The sequence below is a fragment of the Bos mutus genome, chromosome 17 (assembly GCF_027580195.1).
Source record: "Bos mutus isolate GX-2022 chromosome 17, NWIPB_WYAK_1.1, whole genome shotgun sequence".
Taxonomy (NCBI): domain Eukaryota; kingdom Metazoa; phylum Chordata; class Mammalia; order Artiodactyla; family Bovidae; genus Bos; species Bos mutus.
The window spans coordinates 41,597,954-41,615,842 of NC_091633.1; positions in this window are offsets into that span (position 1 = coordinate 41,597,954).

The window sequence follows — 17,889 nt, forward strand, 5'->3', positions numbered from 1 at the left end:
AGAGTGTTCCCTTTTCTCCACACCCTCTCCAGCATTTATTACTTGTAGACTTTTGGATCGCAGCCATTCTGACTGGCGTGAAATGGTACCTCATTGTGGTTTTGATTTGCATTTCTCTGATAATGAGTGATGTTGAGCATCTTTTCATGTGTTTGTTAGCCATCTGTATGTCTTCTTTGGAGAAATGTCTGTTTAGTTCTTTGGCCCATTTTTTGATTGGGTCGTTTATTTTTCTGAAATTGAGCTGCAGGAGTTGCTTGTATATTTTTGAGATTGGTTGCTTGTCAGTTGCTTCATTTGCTATTATTTTCTCCCATTCTGAAGGCTGTCTTTTCACCTTGCTTATAGTTTCCTTTGTTGTGTAGATGCTTTTAAGTTTAATTAGGTCCCATTTGTTTATTTTTGTTTTTATTTCCAATATTCTGGGAGGTGGGTCATAGAGGATCCTGCTGTGAGTTTTAGGGCAGCATGATCACTCTCCTCTTTCACCTTCCTCAAGAGGCTCTTTAGTTCTTCTTTGCTTTCTGCCATTAAAGTGGTATCATTTGCATATCTGAGGTTGTTGATATTTCTCCTGGCAATCTTGATTCCAGCTTGTAAGTCATCCAGCCCAGCACTTCATATCACGTATTCTGCATATAAGATAAATAAGCAAATAATATATATCCTTGATGTATTCCTTTCCCAATTTTGAACCAGTCTGTTATTCTATGTAGCCAATTCTAATGGTTGCTTCTTGTCCTGCATACAGGTTTATCAGGAGGCAGATAAGGTGGTCTGGTATTCCCATCTCTTTAAGAATATTCTAATTTGTTGTGATTACAGTCAAAGGTTTTAGTGTAATCAATAAAGCAGAAGTAGCAATGATTTTTGGAATTTCCTTGCTTTTCTATGATCTAATAACACTTTGGCACAACTCAAAATTAAGTATTGCTGCTATATTTATTATTCACAAATTATAGTTGATCTTCATTTTGTGGCTGAAATTTAAATATTATTTTTGGAATAAGTGCTATGTTTCCATGATTCAAAAAGAAAGAATAAAAGGTATACAAAGCCTTTCTGCATCCTTCTACCACCTGACCCCTGTCTCTATCTCCAAAGGAAGTCCTGAATTTCTATTTCTCCTTGCATAATTTCTCTATTCATAAATAAAGAGATATACATACACAATGCTTAATATATTACATTGGTACAAAAGTAATTATAGTTTTGCATTGCTGAACTCTGCCATTTGATATTGGAATGCATCGTTAAATAAATGTAGTTATGTTAGACATCATTTTAATGTGCATTTCTTGCTTTATGTTTTTTGCTAATGAATTACTACTTGCTGTTTATTTTACATATATTTTAGATTATGGAATTGATGTTAGGCAAAAAAACAAATTTGAGTGATTTTCTTATTCGAGTTTAAAATGTGTCATAAGGCACTGGAGAAAATTTGCAACATCACCAACTTATTTAGCCAAGGAACTGATGATGAATGTACAGTGCAGTGGTGGTTCAAGAAGTTTTGCAAAGGAGATGAGAGCCTTGAAGATGAGAAGCACAGTGGCCAGCCACTGGAAGTTGACAGCAACCAACTGAGAGGATCATCGAACCTGATCCTCTTCCAACTACATGAGAAGTTGCCCAAGAATTCAATGTCAACCATTCTACAGCTGTTTGGCATTTGAAGCAAACTGGACAGGTGAAAAAACTCAATAAATGGGTTCCTCATGAGCTGACTGCAATCAAAAAAATCTTCATTCGGAAGTGTTGTCTTCTCTTGCTGTATGCAACAACAACAAACCATTTCTCAATTGGATGTGATGTGAGACCAAATGGACTGTATACAACAACCAGCAATGACCAGCTCAGGGGCTGGACCAAGAAGAAGCTCCAAAGCACTTCCCAAAGCCAAACTTGCACCAAAAATAGTCATGGTCACTCTTTGTTGATCTGCTGCAGGTCTGATCCACCACAGCTTTCTGAATCCCAGTGAAACCATCACATCTGAGAAGTATGCTCAGCAAATCAATGGGATGCACTCAAAACTGAAACATCTGCAGCCAGCATTAGTCAACAGAAAGAGACCAATTCTGCTTCTCAACAACACTCAACTGCACGTCGCACAACCAATGTTTCAAAAGTTGAAGAAATTGGGCTGCAAGGTTCTGCCGTATTCATCTGACCTCTCACTAACCATCACTTCTTTAAGCATCTCAATATCTTTTTGCAGGGAAAATGCTTTCACAACCAGCGGGATGCAGAAAATGCTTTCCAAAAGATAGCCAAACTCTGAAACATGGATTTTTATGCTACAGGAATAAACAAACATTTCTCATTGGCAAAAATGTGTTGATTGTAATGATTCTTATTTTGATTAATAAACGTGTATTTGAGCCTAGTTATAATGATTTAAAATTCAGAGTCCAAAACCATAATTACTTTTGCACCAACCCTAACACATCAAGGAGCATGTTATAGACATTTTAAGATAGTTAGTTCTCAGTACACAATAAGCTCCCTTTTTATATATTGAATATATTCCATAACATATTTAATCAATGGACTATATTTGGGCATGTATAGTTTTTCTACGTCAATAAAGCTTCAGTGTGTAACATTTTATAACACTCATTTTTAGAGTAGATAAGAATATCTGTAGAATAAATTGCAAAAGATGAAGTTTCTGAATATATAAGTACCCATATCATTTTATTTTTAAAGACAATGAGCTCCTATAGCAGTATAATTGGGTTCAAAAATTCAACTATATAAAATATAGTGTTGTGTTTTTACGAGTTAATGAAAACCAGTACTTTTCATTCAAATATTTGGTTAGCAACTATAAACAAAAGCAAAATAATGTGTTTCCACATAATGGTTTTGTACACATGGGAAATAGAATAATTACTACAAAAGCATGCACTTATACTTCCATTTCTTAGTCCCACCTGACCAACAGCCTTTCATTTCCTATCCTCACCCTACTCCTCATGGAGATGATAAGGTCATTCCATCTACTCCCGCTTGAAAACGGAGCCAATGGTCAATAGCAGTATATTTCATTCCACATAATGTCCCAGATTTTATAGGGAGTAGGTTATTTATTGTCAAATTGCCATTTGTTGAACTATATAACTTTCTTCTTCAACCAACCACATCTGAGAATATAGATTTCCCATTCTGCCAACTGACTTTTGCTACACTGATTTTAACACACTTCTAGAACTGTACCAAAGAAAAGAACAGAGAATTTCATGAATTTATTTGTATCTAAGTATTATGTAAGTGGCTCCTAGAGGTACATAATGATTAGCCTCTATTTTAGATCATTTTTGGCCTACAATGCAACTCCCCTCCTTCCCTTTGTAAAGCACTACTTGATGAAGTAACTTTATGACTTTATATCTCACCAGACACAAGAATTTCCAGTGAGGACAGCATATATCTCTGCTCCATTGCAGTTAATCTTAAAGTCCCTCAAGCCTTAGGTGTTAGTGATGGCAAAAAACCCATATTAGGTCATCCAGACCATCCCTTGGCAAGGCTCATTTCTGCAGTATTTGATGTTTGCTTTTCTCTGCTTGGTCCAGTCCTATGCACTTACTTCAACATTTTAAAATTTAAAAGGTACACTGGGGAATCCCAAATTTTTTCTTCTCAAAGCAAATTAGCAGATTATAAAAACTTGAAAAATATGAGAACTTTCGTTTTTGAAATCTCAAGAGGCAAAAATATCCTATTTTAAGGAAAGAAAAATGCTTGTTTATATTTCTCCTAGAGACTCTAATATGTTTAATTGGTAAAGTTTTTGGTACTAATTATAATACTTCTTACATATATTAATTAACACCAGTGTTCTGAGAATTGCTATGGTGAAAACCCATTTGAATGGCCCTTTTAATGTCACATGGAGAAAATATTCAATGTAGCTAGATAAGAATGATGAGACCACGCTTGAGGCAGAGCACTACACTACCTGAAGAGTGGGCACACAACAGCAGTAACACTCAGATGGATCACAAACCTACCATTAAATGGATGCTATAAAAGAATCAGACTGGATAGAAATTGACTTGGAATCCCTGAAAAAGCTGAAAATCCTGACCACCCAGGCTGTACTAATGCTGATAATACACAAAAGACACATGCAAAGTGAGTAGGAATTCAGAGAGTCTACATTTATATATGTAGACTTACAACAATAAAAGCTACTTTATTTCTGATTTTAAGTTAATGACCCCACTTAGGAATTTAGGACTAGATATGTGAAAAAACATACATAATACCACTTTAAGATTTCTGCTTCTGACAATGGCCAAATATTATGTTGCACGCTAATCCTCTGTCAAGAGTAACTAGAAACACTGAAAACTATTTTAAATCTGTTTGGAAGTGTTGGACTACTACTAATGCAGTAGCAATTTGAGGGACCATGATGTTAAGAAAAAGGGGAAAGCTCAAAATGTGAGGTTGACATTTGGGGCAACTCTAAACAGTTTTCATATGCCCTTTGCTGAAAATATATATGCATTTCTCTTAAGTTTATACCTAGGATTAGACTGATGTGTCACAGAGTATTTATATCTTCTCTTTGGTAAACAGTGCCAAAGTTTTCAAAAATGGTTGAATAAATTTACACTCTCACCAGCAAAGTAAGAAAGCTCTGCTTCCTTTCTGTTCAGCTACTACTTGGCATTTCAAAACTTATATTTATCAAAAGACACCATTCAGAGAAAAATAATGTCAAAACAAAGAATTGGAGAAGATAGTTGCAATGCATATATGACAAAAGAATCACACCCAAAATATATAACAAATTCCTACAAATCAGTAAGAAAAGAAAAAGATAATAGAAAAGTATACAAAAGGCTTGAATAGTCACTTCACAAAACAGACTGTCCAAATTGATATTTTGCTGTGCATTGATATTAAACTGTGCTCAATTTCATTACCCATCAAAGAAATGCAAATTAAATGCACAGCAAAATACTTTAACACACCTATCAGAATAATTAATATTATAAAATTATAAAATTTCCAAACATATCAAAATAGCAAGTATATCTTCAAAATGGGGATATATACATATATCTATAAAATATATATATTCTGTAATCCAGTAAATATAATATATATATATGAGTATATACACATATATTTGTATATAATCTTATAAGTATTATATGTATATATATACATATATATAAATAGATATTCTGCAATCCATTATTTTTCTGGCCAAATACGGGACATTTTAAGCATCAGAAAAGAATACAGATAACAATTCATCATAACATATTTAAAAATCCACAAATCCATTAAATGACAGAAAAGTGAAGAATGACTTTAATCAAAGGTCATACTGGGGAACAGAACATAACCCCAATGTATCATCTTACAGATTACTTAATAAGTTTTAAATCTCAAAGAGCTGGTAGGTACTATTGATACTTTAACCAGGTAATCAAACTGAGGATCACCAAAAAAATAGAATAAACTATGTTTGATGTGATAGAACATAAAATACAGAGCATCACATATGAAAATCCTTTATAAAACTTTCTAATCTGAATAATAGGATACAAATCATCAAGTTCAAATTATAAGACATTTTATTAAAAATCTAACTTTTTAAATGAGAAGTTCATGAAAGACATAAAAAAGTGGATCACTGTTTCAAACTAAAGGAAACCAGGGGCATGAAAAATAAATGCAGTGCATCGATACTATTTCAGATAGGACATTCTTGGAAGAATTGCAGAAATGGACTATACTATGGACTATATTTCAAACATTATGATTGAGTCAGTAATAAATATTGAATTAATATTTTTGTTTATAACAATGCTGGAGTTATGTAGGAGAATGTGCTTGTCTGGAGTGAAATGTCATGATATCTGGAAATTACTTTTTAAAATGCTTTAGCAAGAAGAACAAAAGCACAAATAAATAGATTGACAGATAGACAAATGTGGATCAGTAAATGAAGAAAGCAATGTGGCAAAATGTTAAAAATATATCAGCTTAGCTTAAAGATATGTTTCATCAAGTTGATCTTTTAAATTTTTCCTAGGTTTGAATTTTTTCAAAATGAAAGATGGAGAAAAAATGAGGAAAGAAAAATATTTAGAATAACAACAACAAAATAACCCGAGAGGATTTAGTCTCAGAAGATAAAAAAATAAATATTAAAAGTTCTTTTATTAAAAGAAAATAAATCATATTTGGAAGCACAGAGATGAAGAGAGGAATGAGAAATAACAAAAGGGTAAATATTGGTGACTCTAAATGAATACTGACCATGTAAAACAAGATTAGTAATAAGTTGTAAGGACTGAAATATTAGAATACATGATACATAAAATAGAATAGAATACATGATAAATATACAGAATATATCTATTTATAGATAAATAGAATACATGAAAAGAATGGAACGATAGGCAGGAGGTGAAAATGGACTTCAAGGATTAAAAAGTCCATTCATTGTCCTAGAAAGCGGTAACATCCTTAATTTATATATATTAAGGTTATTTCTGGTCTGCCCCCTGGTAACCACAGAAAGAATATCTAGAGAATGCAATGTTAAACTAAATAAAGGAGAATGAATTAAATTTTAAAAAAACACTTAATCCAAAAAGAATGGGGAGAAAGAGAGAAAAAAATTATATAGACCAGATGGGACAAATAGAAAAAAAATAATTGTACGGTAGGTTTAAATACAAATATTTTAAATGTAAACAGACCTGGTAGTCCTAATGTTCACGATTGCCTGTCTGGATAACATCAGTGTTAGGAAATCCAATATGGAAAGCCAAAGTTTAATTTACAGACTTTACTCATAGTTCTTAGAACACCAAAGAGATAGGATGATCAGAAAAGAGAGTAATCATGTGGCATTTAATATTTTTTAAGATAGATTTTGTAATGACATTTTTACAGTTTTATAACTTTATCAAATAATGAATATGTCTGGTTACATGTCATAGTTGCAATGAAAAACAGAAAGACAATTTATTTTCATCCTTTCTTGGGGGAAATTTGGAAAGGGTACACATTCCTTTGTAGAAAGTCTGAGGTCTTCAGAAGGAATCTACTGAGATTTTTTAAAGTATGAAATAAGCAATAAGCTTCACTTTAAATGCTCATTAATTTTCATGCCTTTAGATTCACAACATTCTAGTTGTATGTAAATAATACAAAAATAGTAAAGTTGAACTGAATATCCCTTAACAATATACTCAGTTCTTTTAAAATAAATATCATACATAATTTACAAAGGTGAATTACACACGTGAAGTCACAGCCAATCATCTACACTTTATATTTAACACTAGAAAAAAATAAAATATTTTTAATTATAATAAATTTTCCTCTATTAAAAATGTAATAATATTTCAGATGGATTGCTTAAAATTATAATGTTATTATTTAAATAAAATATTAGTATTTTTCACTTCAACATTCAAGTATAGAAAATTCTACCTTGTTAATCCAACACCAAACAAACAAAACAAACCTCAGGTAGTTAGTCTTTTTGTTTACTCAGTAGCATCTTTAACCCAAATTTACATTTTCTTCTTGATTACCTTGTTGCAATTTAGTATAAATTTTATGAGTACCACTAATCCAGAATATTGCTCTTAGAATAGAAATAATACAATGTGGAATAAAATTGCTATTGACCACATTCCTGTTTCTTGCTGTTATAGATATAGGTAAAATTAACTTTTAAAACTATTGTGAGAAACTGTGATCTTTGGGCTATATAATGAAAATTATTTTATTTATCGTAAAGCTTTCCATGTTATGATAAAATTCATGTTATAAAGTTCCTCTTTTATTTCAAACCATTATTCTTATAAATTTTTAAACTTTCCATTTAAATCACGATAGATAAGTAGTCAACAAGAATTAAATTATATGTTTTTGGTCTTATTTTCAAATTAGGCCAACTATGACCCATTCAGGCATATAAGGGCCTACAATAAGTAAAAGTAAAATGTTTTCTTATAATAATGATAATAAAAATAATAGGGAGTTTTACATAACATTAGACAATTTTAAATGTTTCTCATTATTTTATTTGGTTCACACCATACCTTTGTGATTTAGAAAAAAAAAAAAAAAGACAATTCTTACCATTTTACAGATAAAGAAATAAAGCCTCAAGAAGTTTAAGTAAACCCAGTTGGATGGTTACTGATAGATTAACTAGAAATATAGCACATAGTTTATTATCCAACATATACTATGTACCTTCAGTGCCCAAGTCGCCCTGTACATTGTTTGGAAATATTTATTATAGCCTCTGTGTTTTGTTGTTGCTATTACTGATAGTGATGGTGATGATAATGCTGCAGTGTGGTATGAGTAAGTACACAGGCATACAAGGGAGAGAAAAGGGGACTAGAAGTTAGATTGGGATGATAAAAACAAAGATGAATTAAAGAAAGAATTCCAGGGCTTCCCTGGTTGTCTAGTGGTTAATACTCCACTCTCCCAGTGCAGAGGGCCTGGGTTTGAACCCTGGTCAGGGAACTAGATCCCACCTGCCACAACTAAATATTCCATGTGCCACAACTAAGACCAGCCACAGTCAAGTTAAAAATAAATAAATAGAAATAAAATAAAACTAAAAGGATGACTTTAAAAAAAAAAAAAAAAAAAGAATTTCAGAAGAGAAGAAACCCAATTATTACATCCAAGAATAGCAAGGTCTCCTTGAAGATATATATTCTTTTTAAATGGAAATGTAATAAAATTAGAAGGAAAACCACTTATGATTTTGCTAATGGTCCTATTTTGTTGAATTATGAAAAAACATTTGAAAAAACAGAATTTTGCTACTAATAAAATGTTTTTGCATGTAATCAATTACTATTAATGAGGAAAACACAACCAAGAATTTTAACAATTTAAATGGAATATTAGGATGGGTCTTTGAGGTAGATATGAAAATATGAAAAACTGTTACAGCAATTTTACATCAAATAAAAATAGAGTTAAGGAACATGCTATACAATGTCAGAGTAACAATATTCAATGATGTTAGACTCTTAATTTCCTTTATCTTCCATGCTTCTTCAAAATTGTTTGGATCTCTCCCTTAGACGTTTCAAGGTGATGCCTAAAAATTCATTTTGGTCTGTCACAGGTAACATACATTCTTGTTGCTTTTTGCTGCTGCTGCTGCTAAGTTGCTTCAATCGTGTCCAACTCTGTGTGACCCCAGAGACGGCAGCCCACTAGGCTCCCCCGTCCCTGGGATTCTCCAGGCAAGAACCCTGGAGTATGGGTTGCCATTTCCTTCTCCAACGCATGAAAGTGAAAAGTGAAAGCAAAGTTATTCAGTTGTGTCCGACTCTTCGCGACCCCATGGACTGCAGCCTACCAGGCTCCTCCATCCATGGGATTTTCCAGGCAAGAGTACTGGAGTGGGGTGTTGCTTTTTAGTTGCTAAGTAATGTCTGACTCTCTTGAGACCCCATGGACTATAGTCGGCCAGGCTCCTCTGTCCATGAGATTTCCCAGGTAAGAATGTTGGAGTGAGTTGCCATTTCCTTCTCCAGGGGATCTTTCTGATCCAGGGATCAAACTTGCATCTCCTGCATTGCAGGTGGATTTTTTACCCCTGAGCCACCAGGGAACAGACATTGGGAAGTATTTTTTTGTAGGTGAATTTATATACAAATATTCAACACCTTTATTGCTTTTATTACCTTTTTAACTCAGAATGTGCAGATTCCAACTTTCCACACCTCACTTTTCTTAATTCCTAGTATCCTTCTCTCAATCCCTTAGTCTTTGCCCTTATAAACAACATGTAGGTATGCCTCAATTCCTTCCATATCATAAATTGAAACTTATGCTCTCATTCACTGAATTTCATAAGGTTTGTCTCCAAATAACTCTCCATTCTTCTACCATTTCCTTTGTACTTCTAAGCCTGAGTTTCCTTTCTTGCTAATTATTTCCAAAGTCAAGGACTCCTATAAATGTGATTATAACATGTAAATGGACTGTGGAAGTGGTGAAACAAAATTGAAAGGAGATGAGGGAGTACTGCAGAGCTTAGTAGGAGCAACACATGATTACTGGGCTTGGGGAAGGAGAATATGAAGGAGTAGGGGAAACAGGACAGCATATTAAGCATTACCAAAATGTAGTTCCCTCACTTTGAATGGCATCATAAACTGATTTGGCTATGTGTCCAATTCAGGAAGAGTCTTGGCTAGAGAGAGAAAAACCACTGTATGACCAATTGCTGTGAAGAAAGAAAAGAATAAAGAGGTGAAGAGACTACAGAGAATGTGACCTCTGTTTCAGGCTGAAAGGAGAGACAGCAGCTTCACAGAAGTCTTTAAAACTCCACATTCAGTGTGCCAGAAAAGCCAGAAAGGTGATCACAGAAGTAAATACGGCAATCAAAACTTTCTCACACTGAAACCTAGTTCTAATAATTGCAAGTGAAGTTAACAGGTACTGTACAATCAATATTACTTTGAATGACATATGCATTTCTTAATTCATATAAATTATATGGCTAATGGTGCTTTAAGGTTTAGAATGGCATTGAAACATGTGTATTATCATATGTGAAACAGATCGCCAGTCCAGGTCCGATGCATGAGACAGGATGCTCAGGGCTGGTGCACTGGGATGACCCAGAGGGATGGGATGAGGAGGAAGGTGGAAGGGGAGTTCAGAATGGGGAAAGCGTGTACACCCATGGCGGATTCATGTCAATGTATGGCAAAACCACTACAATATCGTAAAGTAATTAACCTTCAATTAAAGTAAATAAATGTATATTAAACATTTTTTTTAAATATGGAAAAAAGAAATACAGCATTTCCATAAAACACACATTTAAAAACATTTTTGAACTAAGGATGCAATGGTTAGCTTCCAATATCTCATTTCTTATACAGTATGTTAAACATAAAAATAGATCAGGAAATTAAACTACTGACAGTTTGTCAGATAATTCTGTCTGAAAACAAAATGCTGAAACCAAGTCTGGGATACATTTATATATTAAAATATTCTTTTTCATACAATATATTTCATTCCCTAACATAATAATAATGTAAGTAAATACCCTCATGGCCCAGATGGGAAAACTGAGACACACAGGAGGCCTGTGGGATTCACTGGGATTCATTCCAATCCTTAAGAAAGGCAATGTCAAAGAATGTTCAAACTATGCACAATTGCACTCACCTCACACACTAGCAAAGTAATGCTTAAAACTCTCCAAGACAGGCTTCAGCAGTACGTGAACCATGAACTTCCAGATGTTCTAACTGGATTTAGAAAAGGCAGAAGAACCAGAGATCAAATTGCCAACATCCGCTGGATCATCGAAAAAGCAAGGGAATTACAGAAAAACATTGCTTTATTGATTATGCCAAAGCCTTTGACTATGTAGAGCAAAACAAACTGTGGAAAAGTCTTAAAGAGATCAGTCTTCAGACCACTTTTCCTGCCTCCTGGGAAATCTGTATGCAGGGCAAGAAGCACCAGTTAGAAATGGACATGGAACAACAGACTGGTCCAAATTCGGAAAGAAGTACGTCAAGGCCATATATTGTCATCCTGCCTATTAAACTAATACACAGAGTACATCATGAGAAACACTGGGCTGGAAGAAGCACAAGCTGGAATCAAGATTGCCAGGAGAAATATCAATAACCTCAGATATGCAGATGACACCACCCTCATGGCAGAAAGTGAAGAGGAACTAAAGAGCCTCTTGATGAAAATGAAAGAGGAGAGTGAAAAAGCTGGCTTAAAATTCAACATTCAAAAAACAAAGATCATGGCATCTGGTCCCATCACTTCATGGCAAATAGATGGGGAAATAATGGAAACAGTGAGAGACTTTATTTCTTGGGCTCCAAAATCACTGAAGATGGTGACTACAGCATTGAAATTAAAAGATGCTTGCTCCTTGGGAGAAAAGCTATGACCAACCTAGACAGCATATTAAAAGCAGAGATGTTACTTTGCCAACAAACTTCCATCTAGTCAAAGCTAGGGTTTTTCCAGTAGTCATGTATGGATGTGAGAGCTGGTTTACAAAGAAAGCTGAGCACCAAAGAATTGATGCTTTTGAACTGTGGTGTTGGAGAAGACTCTTCAGAGTCCCTTGGACAGAAAGGAGATCAAATCAGTCAATCATACAGGAAATCAGTCCTGAATATTCATTGGGAGGACTGACGCTGAAGCTGAAACTCAATACTTTGGCCACTTGATTCAAAGAACTGACTCATTTGAAAAGACTCTGAGGAAAGATTGAAGGCAGGAGAAGGGGATGACAGTGGATGAGATTGTTGGATGGCATCACCCACTCGATGGACATGAGTTTGAGCAAGCTCCGGGATGCTGCAGTCTATGGGGTCACAAAGAGTTGGACATGACTGAATGACTGAACTAAACTGATGTAAATCTTAGTTATATAGATATTCCTTTCAATTCAATTCACCAATAGACTTTCAGTATCCTTAATATGACATTTCAATTCCATGATAATCTCAAAACACAATTTAGGAGTCTCATAATATTCCCAATTATCTCTATGAAATTGCCCCCAATTCTGTTCTTCATGGATCAATGAAGTTACACCAAGAAAATACTATGGAGACTACCGATATGGTTGGTCTCTGTTGTACTGATTCTTATTGTTAACATGTATTGACACCAGGAACCAAGTTCAATTTTGGAAGAGAAATTTAATGGATTTTATCACATAATGGTGGTTGAGAGAATCATTTGATGTATTGGTAACATAAAAAGGATATTCTTCATTTACAGAAAAACTCCAATGCATGGATAAAAACAATAATGGGGATAATATTAAAAATAGCATCTAACTTCTTTCTGGGATTTTAGGCACTATCAGATCATCCTAGTAACTCTGATAAGCTCTCACCACAAGGCTTGGGTAGCAAGCTACCCTCTTACCTCTTATTTTTCTTTACTGGGTTTCTCCATGTCATGACCCTGGGCATTATCAAGCTTCTCATTGGCTGTGATTTTGTTTTTTATTATTACTAGACTTGCAAAAACTATATAAATTTCCATATATCAAAGAGTTATACAATTGCTGATACCTATGAGATATCTGTGCCTAAGCGCTGTATCTATATTATATATCATTCTAGATTTATATCTAAGTTAGGCTATAAGCAGATGTCATGCTAATAAGTGATTTTTAATTAGAGTAAGCTTCCCTTTTAAACACAGGGTTTTTGTCCAAAAGAAAAAGTAAGAGTGTAGGGAGGGATGCATGAAGTAAGAGAGGAAAAACTCAACACCAGTTATCCAGTTTAGACAGAAACTAAGAAATAACAGAAACTTCATAGAGCACCAGTTCTGGAGTTTTACATTTTAGCATCTTGATGGTCTGTCCTTTGTGTGTGAGTATGTGTTAAATGAATATCAAATGGTAAGTCCTTTCAAGAAAACAGTCATAATGTCATATGTCAGTTTAGTCACTCAATTATGTTGGACTCTTTGCAGCCCCATGGACTATAGGCTGCCAGGCTCTTCTGCCCATGGAATTGTCCAGGCAAGAATACTGGGGTGGGGTGCCATTTACTACTCTGGGGGATCTTCTCAACCCAGGGATCAAACCCCCAACTCTTGCATCTCCTGCATTGGCAGGTGGATTCTTTACCACTAGACCACCTGGGAAGTCCTTATATGTCAGTTATACTACAGTAAAAAATATTTTAAAAAAACAGTGATTATTATTGAAAGATCTTTGAGAAATAGAAAAATTATATAGATTTTATTTTATAGTATCATCAGTTGTTTATATATGAAAATAATGAACCTAATTTCAAAACTGCCAAAATTATGTACATTATTACAAGTGTAATATTAAAATGCATATATTTAATTTAACTTGTTACTTAAATGTGTCCTATATTGATACCCATGTAGAATAATCTATGATTATAACTTTTTGTTATAAATTTTTGTTATAATATGAATACTGCCAATGTCTAATCAATCTATTGAGATTCTTGAGTTTGGGATTTTTTTTTTTCCTTTGGTTAGTTGTTTTTGAGAATTTTTTCATTGGGAGCATTTTAAAAATAGTTAAATCTAAATAATTGTCATTTTTTTGTTTTGTTTCCTTCTCAACGATCCTCTTAAAGGACATAAAATAAGTGTGCTGATTATTTAAAGTTTAAAACATAACTGTTTCTTTTAATCATTGATTTTAAAAATTTTGAAATTAACATTATCAAGCCCTACATTAACAGGGAGAGGAATATCCATCACAGATATAAGAAACAGTAGAATGGTAACTAATCAAAGTAGAAAAAAGTGAACAATATATATTTCATCATTTGGTAAACATCACAGGAGTACTTGTTATACATAAGAGTGATTAATGAATGCTAAAACCAGTGGGTAAAAGTTTATGAGGTACAGGATATTAGAAAATACTGGAATATCACTTGACAAAATATTAGTCAAATACCAAAAAGAAAATAGTGAATGTATATTGAAGAAAAGGAATGGGCAGTGACTAGATTAGGTAATGAAAGTTAATATCACAAGTAGTGGGACCAATGATATCATGTGTCACATGATGGGGTACACTGAGAAGAGCCTTGCATTTCTGTGGCATTCCTGCCAAGAAAGCATGGCCCGAGTCTGTGACATGAAAGACAAGGCAAGATTTAGGGATAAATCAAAGAAAATTGATGAGATCTGATAGCTAGGTGCAACCTGTATTTCTAGACAGAACTCTGGAAAGAAAGGAAAAAGAGACGCTGCTGGGACAATTGGTGAAATATGAATGATATCATTATATCAGTGCTGATTTCTTAGTTGGGAACTTTATGAAGGCAATACAGGGAAATTTTACTTGAGGGGAAAGAGAATAAATGCAGTAGTGTGTTAGTTTGAGACTCTAGAACATAGTATTACTTTGGCAGGGGGATTTTTTGTACTTCGGAATACTTTGTACTTAGAACTCAGAAGTTTTCTGTACCATCTGGCAAATTGCATGCATATTTTAAGCTATTTCAAAACATAGATTAAAAAAGAAGCATATTAAAAACAATAAACAAAAATAATGAAAAATTCAATTCATTCTGTCCTGTGACACTTACACAGTAAGATTATACCATTATTGATCTGGAGACTTGGCAAATAGACTACCTTTGAACTTTGTTTTGTATTTTTATCTTACCCATGTAGAAGAAAAGGATGTAATTTTTTGCCACATATGTAACACTCTTCAGCATTTGGCTCCAAATCATACTGATTAGCTGGAAGGTCCACTGGAATTTAAGGAAGATTCAGGTCATTCCTCCCAAGATAGAACTCAGTAAAATGAGGCTGACTGAAGCTCAGTAGCTGAGTTCATTTGTTTATCAAATATTGGCTGACTGATGCCTGACCTCTTGGAACTAGCTGAGTCCCCTGGCTGACTGGTTGGCTGAACTCCTGGTCTCTCTCCCCTCAACCCGCCCCAGCAACTCCTGTTTCTGCCTTTGCTCGTTTTGCTGGTTGGCTGCCCTCCCTAAGGCTATAGAGATGTTGCCAAAAGATTGAGAGTACTGGTAATGATAATAAAATTGACTCAATACAGGCAGAGACCTCAGACAAAAACAAGAAAAACCCAAGTAAAAAAGCATTACTGGACACTGGAAAGTGTAGCAGTAAATCATCTTGATTATTTAAATTAGTTGACCATGTTCCAATTTCTATGAAGTAGGAGAGCAGTGGCATAATTTCATATATAAATCTTTTGGGGCCAATGACTTTATTGCATTAAATCTAGTAGTAAATTAACAAAATGTAGTAAGAGTAGAATAGAGAGGTAAGAAAAGATTCAAAATGTAATAAGCAGTTTGTAGGTCTAGACACTATGCTAGACTTCTGAAATGGTCTTAACCTTAGATCTCCTTTATACAGTGAGGGGACTAAAGGCTGTAAGAAAAGAATCCAAATTGTACCCTGGGTGTGTCAGACTGCATACAGACATATAACTTGGCAAACTGAACTCTCTTGAAAAAATCTATTTATGATACAGTTCATACTGGACCAATGTGTTCCTACCAATCCTAATCAACCGTAACCACATTTACCTTCCAAGCTGAATGAACAATTATAAATACCTTCTACTGCATCTACTTCATGAGATTCTCAATATTGTATACAATCCTTCAGTTATTCAACATTGTATGACTACCCTGATGTGTTTATGATGGGGGGAGAATCAAGGCATTTCACATAATTACTGCACTATTACTCTGCCTAAATAGCCATTTCACATTTTCTCTGACTTAAACGTTCATGTAGTTGCTTATCTGCTTGAAGTACAGGTTACTGTGATTAAAAAAAAAAAAAAATGACATTGTAATTGATCATTCTTTCCTAATGACATATGCATTTTAACAAGTTTACTGAAAAACTCAAAAACACTGCAGTCCTTATAAGCATTGCAATCAATTCTAAGCACTTAGGTTCATATGAATAGCAAAGGACATTCTTCTCAGACAGGGAGTCTCCTTAAATCAAAATATGTCAGCCATATCAGCTACTTTCATGGAAAAACAATCCAAAACTTTTTTGGCAAACCAGCTCATCAAGGATAACAAAGAGAAAGTCTTCTGAATCGACTATGAGAGTCAGGAAACTCCTTTGAAGTCAGAAATTCATATGTTAAGATTATAACAAATCTGTACTATATCTCCATTAAAATTATTCACCCTTTTGTAAAACTAACACTCAAAAATATGTGTCATAGTTACTTAGTGCTCCTCCTCACCTACCACACACTTGCCACCAGTTAAGTTCACACTCCACATTGAGAAGAGGAGCTTTCTACAGCAAAAGGAGAGTTAAAATAATTAGGAAATATTTGTAGAGCTAATGTGATTTAGCATCTACTCAGTCATGTTATCTAAGGGACATCCTTTCTGCTTCTGCATAAAGTTTTCCTTTTTCACTGCTTTTTGCCCAGAAGGCCATAATATTTGAGTGTACATGTGTGTTATGTGTGCATATGTTTCTCTCCCAGTAATGAATTTGACTTGATCCAACCAATTTCCCCAGACAATTCCATTTTTCAACAGAATATTTGTCAGACCAAGAGAAAGCTAAATAATTCAGTTTATGTTATGAAGCAGAAAAAAATAATCTGTATCCATCAGTATGAGGGTGTTCTAAGTACTAAATGTCCTGAGAATGAAGAATGGTTTACTTCTCCAATTTTGTAGAAAATTTGCCTTTTGTTATTATTAATAAACACTGGATAAAGTAATTGCTGTATTAATCAATCAGTAGGTCTGAGTGGAAGTCTAATCCAAATTACAGAAAATAGATCAGCTGAAATAGCAAGTTCAGAAAATTAAAACTGCAGCTTTCAATACTGCCTATGTATATGACTGTACCATATACATACAGCTATTTTCAACAACCAGTTGTAAAAACTATTAGCATAAGGAACTGAGCCAGGAGAAATAAAGTGATATTATTATATAGTCCAAGAAGTTGAAAGATACAGCATTCCACATAAACCATTCCCCGATGTCTTAATTGTTGGAAAACAAATGTCATTCTTAAGTTAGCACAGTGTTCCTAAAGTTATCAGTCAACCTTATTCAATGTAAATCCCTATGTGTGTTCATTCAGTGTGTCTGACTCTTAGCAACCTCATGGACTGTAGCATGCCAGGCCCTTCTGTCCATGGGATTTTCCAGGCAAGAATACCACGGTGGGTTGCCATTCTCTTCTCTAAAGGATCTTCCTGACCCAGGGATCGAATCTGGGTCTCCCAAATTGCAGGCAGATTCATTACTCTCTGAGCCAGCAGGGAAGCCTCTATAATCATTCTCAAAAAGGATACTGAATATTTTGGAC